This window comes from Octodon degus, unplaced genomic scaffold, assembly GCF_000260255.1.
Source record: "Octodon degus isolate 3935 unplaced genomic scaffold, OctDeg1.0 scaffold00010, whole genome shotgun sequence".
NCBI classification, from domain to species: domain Eukaryota; kingdom Metazoa; phylum Chordata; class Mammalia; order Rodentia; family Octodontidae; genus Octodon; species Octodon degus.
This window is the reverse complement of record NW_004524586.1, coordinates 15,730,394-15,743,172: the sequence shown is the minus strand read 5'-3', so window position 1 is coordinate 15,743,172 and position 12,779 is coordinate 15,730,394. Positions and strand designations below refer to the sequence as shown.

Below are 12,779 nucleotides of genomic sequence, written 5' to 3'. Positions count from 1 at the left end.
CCTTGTGTGAAATCCTCCTCTGTTTTCCTTATCAGAGAATTTCCACTTCTGCTGTCCTGCTTTGAGAAATTATTTCATTGGCTTTGCTGCATTTTAGATTGTATCACACATATCTCCTAGACAGACCAAAAAAGTCTTCAAAACCAAAATCCAGCTACAATACTATTCACTTTACACATGCCAACAGTATTGCTTGTGCTTGGAGGGATGGTTGGTAGACAAAAAATAATTGCAAATCTACATAATGTGCAAATATAATTTAGAAAACCCTATTGCATTTCTTTATGTAAGAGCCATGAGAAAAGGATCAAATGTGCCTCTCTCCTGGGATGCAAGGTAATGTACCACACTGTCCTCCATATAACATGGTATCTAAAAGTCTAAAGGTTGCAGAGATAAATTTCTAGTCAAGCCAGAGGCAACTCCTTTTGCACACTTTCTCCATGTCCAGTGCTGGGAATAAAAGTCTGTTCCTATCTGAGAGTTCAAATGAATGGAACTCTCTCTGGGCTTAGCAAGGCCAGAGGGATAAGCATTTGTTGTACAGGCCTAAGGCATAGCTCAGTATGCCTGGTTTAAGAAAAGAATCAAAGAGTAAAGATTCCTCTGGATGCCAGGAGGCCATGACTCATCTCTTGAGGCTCCATCTCCAGCTGGCTAGGAGATGAAAATCTCTGTGCCTACAGGATTCTGTGGTCCACAGGCTGCTAGGCCTGCTGCTAGCTTGCTGTTTCCTGTCTGAGATAGAAGCTTCTAATGATAGGTCATACTCTAACTTAGCCAGCAGATCCATTTTGCTTGATCCAAACAATGTGGCTCAAATTTTTAATTGAAAGAAGATATTGATATTTAAAATTAAGAGATTTCATTAAAACATATGGTTCTCTGCCTTCTTTTGAGAAGCTGGAAAAAACCAACACTCTGGAATTGCTCTCTTTGGGGGCAAATATTGACCAAGACTGTATACTGTGTAGTGGCTGTTCCCTTCAGATAAGGCATGAGGGCTCCATTTGGTAAGTCCTTACCATTCCTAATTGCCTTCTCAACCTTAAGAATCCCTTGGGGGGGACAAAAAAAAAAAGAATCCCTTAAATCTTAAATGTTATCTCATATCTGGCTGTAGCTCTACTCATTTCTTTTCTTTACATGCCAGATTCTATTCATCATTTGAAGCTTTAATCCCTATCTCGGTGCTCCTAGAATTCCTTGCTACATCTAGTTTCTACAGCTTGTAAGAAGTTCAACTCAGTGCTGTACAATATAAAGACATGATCCAAAAGATAAACTTGTTAGGTAACCATCAAGCAACTTCACACAGGAACTGAACGCTTTCACCCATGAGTTGGGATGGACATCCGAACTACTCTTGGACTACTTTTGGTTTCAAAATTGTATGGGTCGACTTCTGTCAGTGGTCTCTGGTTACGTGGCAGCCTGGGGCCCTGCTTTTCGACCTCCAGTCCTAGACCTTCCTATGCTACATAGTCCCCAGTCAGGGGCCCTTGGACCCCAGGATCAGGAGGACTAAACCAGGATGGAGCCAGAGTTGCCACGGGGCCTTCCAATCCCTGTGACCATCCCCCAAGTCTGGCCAGGCCGATGAGACCAGGGAGGAAGCTTTGAACCTCGACATTCAGAAACTGAAAGAGAAGAGGGATGGACTGGACAAGGAGATATCCTAGTTAGTATCTGAAAGCTGTCGTGTGGATGAACTGGAGGTGCACATCTCCCAGCTGCACAAGTACAATGACATCAACGACTTGGGGGAGATGCTGCTGGCAAGCTGATCTGAGGTGTCGCCACCAAAAAGCTGTACCCAGAATTTAGTCTGGACATGAATGACTGAGCTGATCCTCAGGGCCCAAGGGGACAGGCTGACAGAGATGTCAGAAGTCACGCGAGCCACCCCGCACCCTGCATGGTTGGCCACGAGAAAGTTTGGCAGCCCTTTTCCAAAGCACCAAGCTCATGAGGGCACTCAGAGAGATGGGCAGAAGAGGAGAGATAATGAGTTCAAGGTTCCTGAAGTGTCTCACCCCTGCGTTATGTAGCCCTGTGTGTCTCCTCTGCTAATAAACATTGGCACCAGCCAGGTGTGGTAACATATGCCTGTAATCCCAGTGCTTGGGAGGCTGAGACAAGAGGATTAATGCAAGTTTGAGACAAGCTGGGTGATAAAGTGAGCTCAAGGCCAGCCTTAACAGCATAGCAAGACCCTGCCTCAAAAAGACTAAAATAAATAAATAAATAAACAACAACCAAAAAAAAAAAAAAAACTGTATGGATTAACCCACCCAACTATGGACTTCCTTGTTTGTATATACTAATGTTGCTAAAATGCCAAGTCCTTAAAGTTGAAATCCCCCTGTTTTTATCATATGGCTGACATTTGCTGAAATCTTTCAGTAGCTTTCAAGCTGATTCCAGGTGTCAGTGACAGCACACCATCCATAGAGGCAACAGGATCCTCCCTGTACCCCATTGTAACTCACCAGAAAGCAGGCACTTTACCCATAGAAAATTCCCCCAGCCTGTCAGGGATCTCTTCTCTAGACCTGCAGGTTATATAGAAAAGCTGGAGTCAACAGGCCTGAAAATTAAGCTTCTTTCTCTGCCTTGGAATTCGTTTGCTATGCTCAACTCTCAGGCAGCTTGACATAGGGGAAATGGAGTCTTTATGTGTGAGTTCCCAAAGCCAGTGTTTCGATCCTTCACAAAGGATCAGTCCCCCAGTAGCTATTAATGCAGTCGACAGCCCTGGCACTCATTGGAGGCACTGGGGAAGGCAGGAAGAAGGCCCAGCTCTTGCAAAGTGACTTCTGAGAAAGCTGCTGGTGAGCAGGTCGGTTCATAAATACATTGTGCCTCCTGTAAAAACACTTCTCCGGCAGGTAATGTCCTTGACTTTTACCCTTCAAAAACAATGTCCCAAGAGTACAATACATTTTGTGACTTGTTACTAGTTATGCAGCATGTGGTAAAATATGAGCTCAAAGGTAAAATTCCAGAGAGCACAGGCAACAGGATGTATCTCCTTTCTTTGGAATGAATTTATTTGGTCACTGTCCAGCTCAAGTCTATTTAAAATGACTCTGTGATCCATACTTCTGACAAGGAGTTGAAAATGAACGGGGGAAGTGTGTCGCATTAGATGCAGTATCAAATGGTGCATGTTTATTTTCTGTGCTGAAAAGATAATCTAATGAGAAGAGCAATATCTAGCTTTGCAATTTTTATATATTTAGTTTGGGGATCAGCATAATGATACTGTACTATTCAATAAAAACAAACAAACAGACCACGTAATTTGTTTCTCTGTACCCAAAAATCATTCTGTAGAGTGGTATGTGAGACAATTATTTTTAAGTAAAATAAACAGAAAGTTTCAAAATATTGGCTTTAACTCATGTAATATATTACATCAACCTTTTTCTGAAGATTTTTTTTTCTTTTGAAGAAAAAATACATAAAGTATGTTGTGGCTTTCTTGCAAATAAAAATGCTTATAGTATAAATTTTATCTACTGAAGTTATCAGTAACATTTGGACTACAAATGATTTATTTCCCTTTTTGTTCTTCAGAATCTGCCTGCTCTGGCTTCTCTCTGTTATATATCTGCCTTCAACAAATTGCTGGATTCTCAGGCCAAGGAGTGCCTCGTTGTTTCTGGAAAAAAAAAAATCTTCCAAAAACAGTACAGAAATCTAGCCTGACACTTTAGTCAGTCATAAAAGAAGAACTAGCCCAGGACTTTACCCTTTAAGGGAAAGCAAATGAACAGTGGCCGTGAGCTATAGGAAACTGAATCCAAGACAGGTCCCATCTGTTCTGCCACCTTTAATTTCTTGCTACTTGACAAAAATTAGAATCATCTCTTGGCAGAGGAGCTCAATGGTAAAGAGACAATAGGTGCGTATGTGCAAAATGAAAATGGGCATATTGGGATCAGTTGTCTCTATTGTCACTTTAGGCTCTGAGATTTCCTGACTTTTTGGCTATTTTCTGAATGACCTCAAATTTTGAAGTGAATTCATCTACTTTCCTCAATATTACAATTAGTTTCTCAAATATTACATTAGTTGGTAATCACAGCTATTAATTCTTCTCTAAATAAAGCAATTTTACCTTTTAGAATGAATTAATGATGTACTTGATTTTTATGTTTCCTTCCTTTTAAGTAATGAGCTATTTTCCCAGTCTCTCATTAAAGTATAATATAAAACACAAAATCTAAAGGAATAATTGTATTTTCAGTGTTAGGCAGTATAATCACTTTGGGGGAGGAAAATATGTTAAAATGATTGCTTTCTCTATTGGGGCAAAAGTGAAGGGCTCATTTTCAGAACCCCACACAAGGGTGAGGAGCTCAACACCTCAGGCAATGCAGGTCTACACTGGCTGCACTGGCAGCCCACATTGTGAATTGTGATGAATAGAAATCAAGGTAATGGCCTTCCTAATATCATACTCAAATTTTTAAAATGATTTCCATTGTATTAGGGGATAGGAAATTCAGCCTAAAGTATAATGAATATATCTCAGTTAATTTTCTCTCATTGCTGGGACAAAATATCCAACACCCAAAACTAAGGAATGAATGATTTATTTAGCTCACAGTTAGTGGAGGTTTCAGTCCATACTTGGCTGGCTCCAAAGCAGAGTGGCACATGGCAGAGGGCAGCCATTCATGGTGGTGGAAGACAGCAAAGAGCAAAGGGAGGAGCAGCAGCTGCCGCAGCTAGCAAGTATCTCTCCCTTCCTTACATTGTATGCAGATTACCCACCCAGGGGCAGGTGCAGCACCCACACCCATAGTCTCAGCATTGGATCATGAGTTAATCACAAACTCTAGAAGCCACTCCATGACTTCTTGAGGCTTTGCAGAGACACCTAGACACCAATGATGACAGAGTAGAATTTCTTTTAGGAGGGTAGGTTCTGGGCGACACTTGCTCAGAAAGTCTCTACCTCCCTTTCTAGAACCACAGAGAGAAGCATCTCCTTGTGCTCAGCCTGCTTCCTCACCTGTAGAGTTGTGATCATGATGTCACTCACATGCTCTTGGGTGAACATAAAACTCAAATGAGGTAGCACAAGAAAAATGCCTGCTGCCTGGCTCAGTACATGGTGAGCACTCATGTGTTTAAGGTGGTGTTAGAATTCATCACTATGAACCTGTAGGATCCAGATCTTCTGAACCACTGATAAACACTGTCTCTGCTCCTGAAAGGAAATCCATTGAGTGCTCCTCACCTTGCCAAGCTAAAGTCAACACCACCTTGAAGATCTTTGTATATAACGTAAGAGGGCTTTTAAGAGGGTTGTTTATTCATCACATTGGAGATCTAATAATAACATTAATAATTATTCATGGGGGATAAAAGTAATCAGAAACCAGATGATTGCTGGTGATATTAGGAAGGACTCATCAAGGCCATGGAAGGAACCTGATCATCTTGCTCTGGGAAATCAACACTAGCATCCTCTGGACTGCCAGGAGCCTGAGAAAAAGGCAGAGGTGTCGATGTCATTTCTGCCCACACTCAATGTACTGTGTTCTGACCCTGAGTCTTGGTCAACTTTCAAAGCCTGGAAGAGGACGAGGGAGATAGCTCAGCAGTACAAGCACCTGCCTGGCAAGAACAGTCCTGAATTTAATTCCTGGTACAAACAAAACAAAACAGGAAAGTCCTGAGCAAATGAGCTTCTTTTAGATTTTTCTATGAGATCTATTTCTGCTTCATTAAGTCACTCATTCGTTTATTTGTTCAATACTTAAAAAGCCTAAAAACACATTCCAGGGTCCACACTGTGTGTTGGGATCAAGTGAAAAACAGCACATACCTGATCCTGGTCCTGATGGAGAGCGGGTAGTTTCCTGAAGGAGACTGATCCTGTTGCACAAATAACAATCACACAAATAAATACACAGCTACATATTGCATTCAAGGTTGTAGAGGAAAGGGGCGGTGGGGGCTGGGAGCAGAGGGGAGCATTCAGAAAGGAGTCAGGCAGGGTCACCTGCACAGAGATTTCTAAACAAGAGACTGGAAGTGTGGATCATAGTGGAGGTAAATTCTGGAGAACGTTCCCGGCAGATGATTTCAGAATGGAGGCTGGAGGAGCGTCTTAAGGCGTTAGTGAGCTGCCAGCAAGTCTGAGAACAGAGTAGGAAGGCTGTCCCAGGACAACACGGGAGTAGTCAGAGCCAGGCAGGCAGGGCTTGGTGGACAAGGTGGGAGTTATGTACGTAGAAGCAACGTGAGGCAACCGAGGCCTCAAGAGGGAGACTAAAGCGGTCAGAATCGCAGTTCAGAAAGAACCCAAAGGGCGCAGGACAGCAAGCAGGGGTCTGCTAGGAGGCCACGCCAGGTGATGGGAGGTGTGCAGCACACCCCGAGATCGTCAGCTATTTTTGTTATTTAGTCCAACCCTGACGGAGATCCCTAGAATCATCAGGCGGTACCAAAGTGATCCCTGCCTTGGAAAGCCTGAGATCGAATTCTAACCAGGCTCCAAACAGTCTCTCAAACCCGTCTTCTGAGCCGGCCAAATAGCTCAGTGGATTAAAGCACCTGCAAGCAGGAGCAGGGGCCTGGCGTTCAATCCTCTGGGCCCCGGCCGCTGAGATGGCAATTGAGATTGGGCGTGGTGGACCTGTAATCCCAGCTCTTGGGAGCAAAAAAAAATTCCCATACCCTGGAGAAGAGACGTCCACATGGTACTTCTGAGTGAACATTCTCTTCCGGACTCCCAGGACCACACTGCATTCCTCCCCAACTGTTGAATAGACCAAGAGAAGAGGGACGACATTTCTCCTTAGTGCCTAAGAGGACTGAGATAGAAGTGTGAGTTTTTTACCTATTATCTAGATGACCCTTAGTCAACACGTTACTCTAGTTATTTCAATAGGAGAATTTAACACAAGAATTGTGGACCAGACATTAAGGGACTTCCTAAGAAGGCAGAGAGTGAACATTAAACTATGGAGTTTAGGGGTCAGAAAGAATTAGGATTATCAAAATTTAAAAGCTTGGCTAGAGGTCCCTCAGATTGGGACCTGGACTTTTAAGGTGGGCACATGACTCGGCTCGTGCGGCAGGTGAACCCCCGGGGTTCTTGATTCTTTGCTTGTGAGAACTGGAAATTGGAACCAAGTACTTCGGGAACAAATTCCCTGGGGCGGTAGGTGAAAACTTTCCGGGTTCAGTCTGCCTCCCTGGTAATCTTCCGCGAGCGCCCTCTATGGGCAGCATCCGCTATTGCGCGCCGGCAGGAAGCAGCGAGGAAACAGCTGTCAGCCTCAGCAGGACAGGTAAGGTTTTCCTGAGAGACAGGGACTCACTCACCTGCAGCTCCGTACACGATCATTTGGCAAATTGTAACCCCAAACTTAATTTTAAAGAATTTCCATTAATTTGTAATACATTTTTGATGGATAATATTAAGGCACATTATTTTCCCCGTTGCCTAGTTAGCATGCCTGCCTCTGGGAGAACACTAAGTCTGCAGAGTACACAGAGAACTCTTCCAATTCAATAAACAAGTAAATAAAAATTAGACAACAGAGGAGAATAGACACTTCTCCAAGAAAGCGATCCAAATGACTGAACAGCATATGAAAAAAAAACTAAGCATCAGTAACATGAGAAATGTAAACCAAGACATTTCATTGCTCGCTATATGAATAAAATCAAAACTACAAAAGTTACGGGGATGTGGAGAAATTGGAACCCACCTGCATAGGGGTAGCATGAACGTGAAATGGTGCAGCTACTTTGGAAAACAGTCTGGAAGTTCTTAAATAGTTGAACAGGATTGCCGTACACCTCAGCAGTTCCATCCTAGGTTTAAATCTGAGCGACGTGGAGTCACACAGCCACGTACACAAACACTTATGTCGGTCTCATTCATGCTCAGTATTCTCTATTCCATTTCCAAGATTTGATTCTTGCTATGGTTTGTGTCTAGATGTTGCCCCAAAGCTCTATGCAGCGATGGCGGTGGGCTTCTGCACTTTGTGACTGCCTTATGGCCCAACGCTGGGATTAAAGGTGTGAGTGTCACACCTGCCCCAAGGGTGGGTAACCTGCATGCCATACGAGAGACAACAGGAGGCTTGCTCGCCCTCCCCTCTTGATGCTTTCTCTGTCTTCTGCTGCCATGAAGTGCCGCCCTCTGCCATGTGCCACCCTGCCTCAGAGCCAACCAACTACAGACTAAAACCTTGACAAACTGTGAGCTAAATAAATCTCTTCTCTCCTCTAAATTTGAGTATTGGATATTTTATCCCAGCAATGAGAAAAGTAATTAACATGATTCCCGTGAGACAGTTTCCTTCAACCAAACTTATGTTAACATTTCCTACATTGTAATTATCATGGCCACAACAACTTGGTTTTCATCTATTTTGAAAAGTTCTCATTTGTTTTCTTTTGTACGTAATATTTACTGGGTAATATCTTCATTGCACTGACAAATTGCTTTGTCTTTGATGCTTTGAAAATATCATTGTTATCTTTTACCTTTATTGATGCTGATTTAAAGTCAACTGTCACTTGTATTATACCCATAGGTTTCTCGCATATAATGTTTTTTTCTTTGACTGCTTTCAAGATTTTATTCTTATCTTTGAGTTCTGGAAATTGAACAATGACATATTTAGATCTTTTTTTGTATATATCCTGCTGGACATTTGCTAATATTCTTAGATCAGTAGGTTTGCAGTTTTTACAAATACTTTGAAAAATTAGCTTTTATTGTTCCAACTAATTTTGCCAGATCTCTTGGATTAATGGATATCATTCCAAAGACCACAGATAGTCAGTTTATTTTTAATGACCTTTTTCTTTTTATTCAACTTGAATAATTCTCACTTGTCTTCAAATTTATCATGTTCTCTGAGGTTTCCATTTTCTGTTCAGCCCATTTTATAAATTTTATATCTAAACTATAGTTTTGTTCTAAAATGATCACTGTATCCTTTTTTGGCTTGTTTTCTCCTCCCAAGAGTCCTGCAATTTATTTACAATTCTCCACTTTGCCTTAAGACTTCACATGTATTTGTATGAACTACTTTAAGTGCTATGTATGCTAATTCCAATATCTGGTCACTTAAGAGAGTCGGCTTCTACTGCCTTTCTTTTCTCTTGCTTATGGGTCATATTTTCCTCTTTTTTCTTGTGTCTTGTAAATTCTGATTATATGCTAAGCAATGTAATGATGAATAGTAGAGACTCTGGATTCTCTTTTCTTTATAGATGTTTTTCCCAGCATGCAATATGCTTAAATTAAACTCCTGATTCTGATTTCCCTGGGTGGGCAGAAATTAAAATCTCCATCCATTTCCCTCAGCTTTCCTTCTGCTTGCTTCCGGCCAGGTCTCTTCAAGTCTTTCTTTTGCATGTCTATTTCAGCTGTGAGCCTGAATTTGAGTGGAACTTGTATTCAGGTTTTGGGTCTCCTTTTTCTACAGTTTCCCTTTTTCAGAATGATAGCCTTCTTTCTGTGTTTTCCAGCTATCTGGGGAGGCCTAAATTCTATCTTGGAATATTCAAGGCAGTAATTCAGGAAATTTTGCTTCATTTCCAGCTATACAGTGAAAGCTTGTAGGTGTTTTCAAGCAAAATGCTGCATAAATATAATTTTTAGTTAATGTATTTCATTTCAAAAATCAACCCTCTCCATTTTCTTCCTTCTTTTAGTCACTTTCTAGTATATTCAAATGACTGTTTAAGAAGCAATTTGTAGAGGTTGGGGATATAGCTTAGTTGTAGAGTGCTTGTGCTGGTCCTGCATTCAATTACAGGGGAGGGGAGAGGAGAAGAGAGGAAAGGCTGGAAGGGATGTAGAGGGGAGAGGAGGCGAGGGGGGACTTGATATTTGTTATATATGGATGCATATCTTTGAACAAGCTAAATCATCATTAAAAACAGAGTTTTGACTCATAATTCTTTTAACTATCAAAACATAGCCTAAAAAATTGCTGGCCTTATTTATATACCTAGTCCAAAGTGCCTGAGGTTGTAGGCTTCACACTTACGCCAGCACTAGGTGATATTAAAATTTAAACAATCAAATAGATGGAGAAAATGGTTTGCTGTTATATTTATTGGTATTTCTTCAATTATGCATAAGATTTTCTTAGACTGGTCAGCAGGCTTTTGCCATGAAATTTCTGGTCATTCATTTTGCTTAATCTCCTATTGGACTGTTTATCTTTCATTTACCGTAAGAGCTTTCTGTAGATTAAGGAAGTTAGCACTTTACTTGTCACAAATATTTCTTCAGATTTGCTTATTGCCTTTGGCTTTACTTGTGATGCTATTTCCAGGTTAAAATTTTAATTTTTTAAATAGTAAAACTTCCCAATGTTCTTTTATGAGTTCAATACTGTGCTCAAAAGCCTTTGTGCATTACACAATTATAAATAAATTCATGTATAGATTTCTTTATTCTTTTAGGGGTATATTTTATTTCATTTTATTGTATTGTATTGTTTTATCACTCAGGCTGCCTAGAACTATAATAGAAGTAAATAGATTTTCCTTTATTTCTAAAGGCCAGTCATAATTTCATTATATATTTTAACAAATAATCCTTCTTTTATCTATTTATTTAAGGTTCTTATCTATGTTATATTGCATTATATTATAGATAAATTACCTGTTTGAGTGTGATTTTTTTATTAACCTCCTGCTGTACTCTGTGTGCTATTAAGCTTTGTTCAGCACTAAACTGTCTTCTTTCCCAGGACTTCATTTTCCATGTTAATATTCTCAGGGTCCAGCCTTAAGGACCAAATGCCCTGAGAGGCACTTTGTTAACAATTGCTTCTGTGAGGACTTTTTCCCTTTTTTATATCAGTGATGGACAGAAAGGTGGCCTGGCTGGAAAGGCGGCATGCTTCAGTGACTGCTGGCCTTGCTCCTATTGGGAGCTGCAGGTTCTCCTCAGAGCACCCTGCCTAGTGAGAGCTCTTTAGACAGAAGACCTCTTTTTTGGGAGCCCAGACAACTGTCACGGTCTGCACACAACGTAAGTTACATTTCTCAAGTTCACGTTGTAACTACTGGGTAGTCGAAATAATTCTAACATAAAAAGATCCAGTCCTGGAGATGGCTCAGTGGAATAAGTACTTCCCTGGCAAGCGCAAGGGTCTGAGTTCAATCCATGGTTCCGCAAAAAAAAAAAAAAAAAAAAAAGACCCAGTCCTAGCCCAGGCCCAGTGAGTGTGTGGGAGAGTTTTCGGCTACCCTGCGCTGGTAGGACCTACTGGTCCCAGCCCAGGCGCAGCGTGGGTGAGACCCTCTTCCACCCCCTTGGGATGCCCCCATCACTTCGTAGTACCCCCCCAGACCCCACCCACAGAGTAGGAATTTCTGCCGTGTTCCGGGAACCCCCAGATCCAGTCCTAGCCCAGGCCCAGTGAGTGTGTAGGACTGCTGCCTCTCCCACCTACTCCACCTTGTCCCCTCCAGACTCAGCTCAGGCCTGGCAAACAGGCCTGGGCAAAACACTGCAGCTGCAATCCCTGCAGAGAGTGTAGGGAACAGAACAACACAGCTAGTCCAGGACCAGAACATCTTGCCAGAGGGGCACAACAGATTCACCCTCAAGGGCAGCAACCAGAAAGAGCTGAGCACAGCAGCCAAACCCAAGGCAGGCACAGTTGGATAAATCCAAACTTTGTAGATCTACACCTGAGCTTCAGTATGTGCTAAGGTTATAACTGCAACAAAGATCTACAACAAAGGTCAGAAGACAGTGCTACACAAAATGACAAGAAGGAACAAAATGCAATCTCAGAACCCAAGCCCACCCATAACAAGTGCGGAGGACACTAACACAGAACAAATTGGGAATCACACAGCTGAAAGCAATGAATCAATGACTTCTGAAATAAAGAAACAGCTGCAGAAAGTATAGAGGAACTCAGATTGGAAATGAAAAAAGAAATCCCTGAATTAATAACATCTTCAGTAAAGAATCAAATACAGAAACATATGGAGGAAGCCCATTGCCCACCCAGAACAAGTGCAGAGGACACTAGCTTGACTCAAAAGTATGCATTAATAGTGTCGATAGTAAATAAGAAACAACAGAAAGTCATAGAGGATCTCAGAGTGGAATTCTTTTCTACTAGCTCAGCTCAAATGTACGAATTAATAGCATCGATAGTAAATAAGCAACAGCAGAAAGTTATAGAGGAACTCAGAGTGAAATTCTTTTCTGAAGTAAAAAAAGAATTCTCAGAACTCATAGCATCTGAAGTAAAGAAGCAACTAAAGAAACATAGGGAGGAAACCCAAGCTGAAAAAAACATTGCAGTAAAATAATTTCTAACTGCTTCTAAAGAAGACATTGATAAAAAACTATATGAGATTAGAAAAAAGACAGATTCCTTGAATGAGCAATACAAGAAAGAAATAGATTACATGAAGCAGAGTCAAAGAGATATAGAGGAATTTAAAATCTCAATCACAAGCTTGCAAAACCGTTTAAGTAAAAGACAAGACAGAGGTTCAGATCTTGAAGATGCTGGTGCAGCTAGTGAAAAGGTAAGAAAGGATCTCTTAAAAACAACTAGGATGCAGGAAAGAATAATCCATCAATGCAAGATGATGCAAAGATGAACAATGTGAGACTAATAGGCATCAAAGAGAAAGAAGGAGTCAACACAAATAACATTAAAAAAAATATGGGCAGAAGTAATAGCAGAAACCTACCCAAATATGAGGAAACAATCTGACATTCAGGTAACTGAAGCATACAGAAC

At 41.3% G+C, this 12,779-nt stretch overlaps 1 pseudogene; it reads right to left on the bottom strand.

The window, feature by feature from the left end:
• Positions 1-7,372, bottom strand: part of LOC101592860 — a 31,473-nt pseudogene extending 24,101 nt beyond the window's left edge.
• Between the last annotated feature and the right edge of the window lie 5,407 nt (positions 7,373-12,779).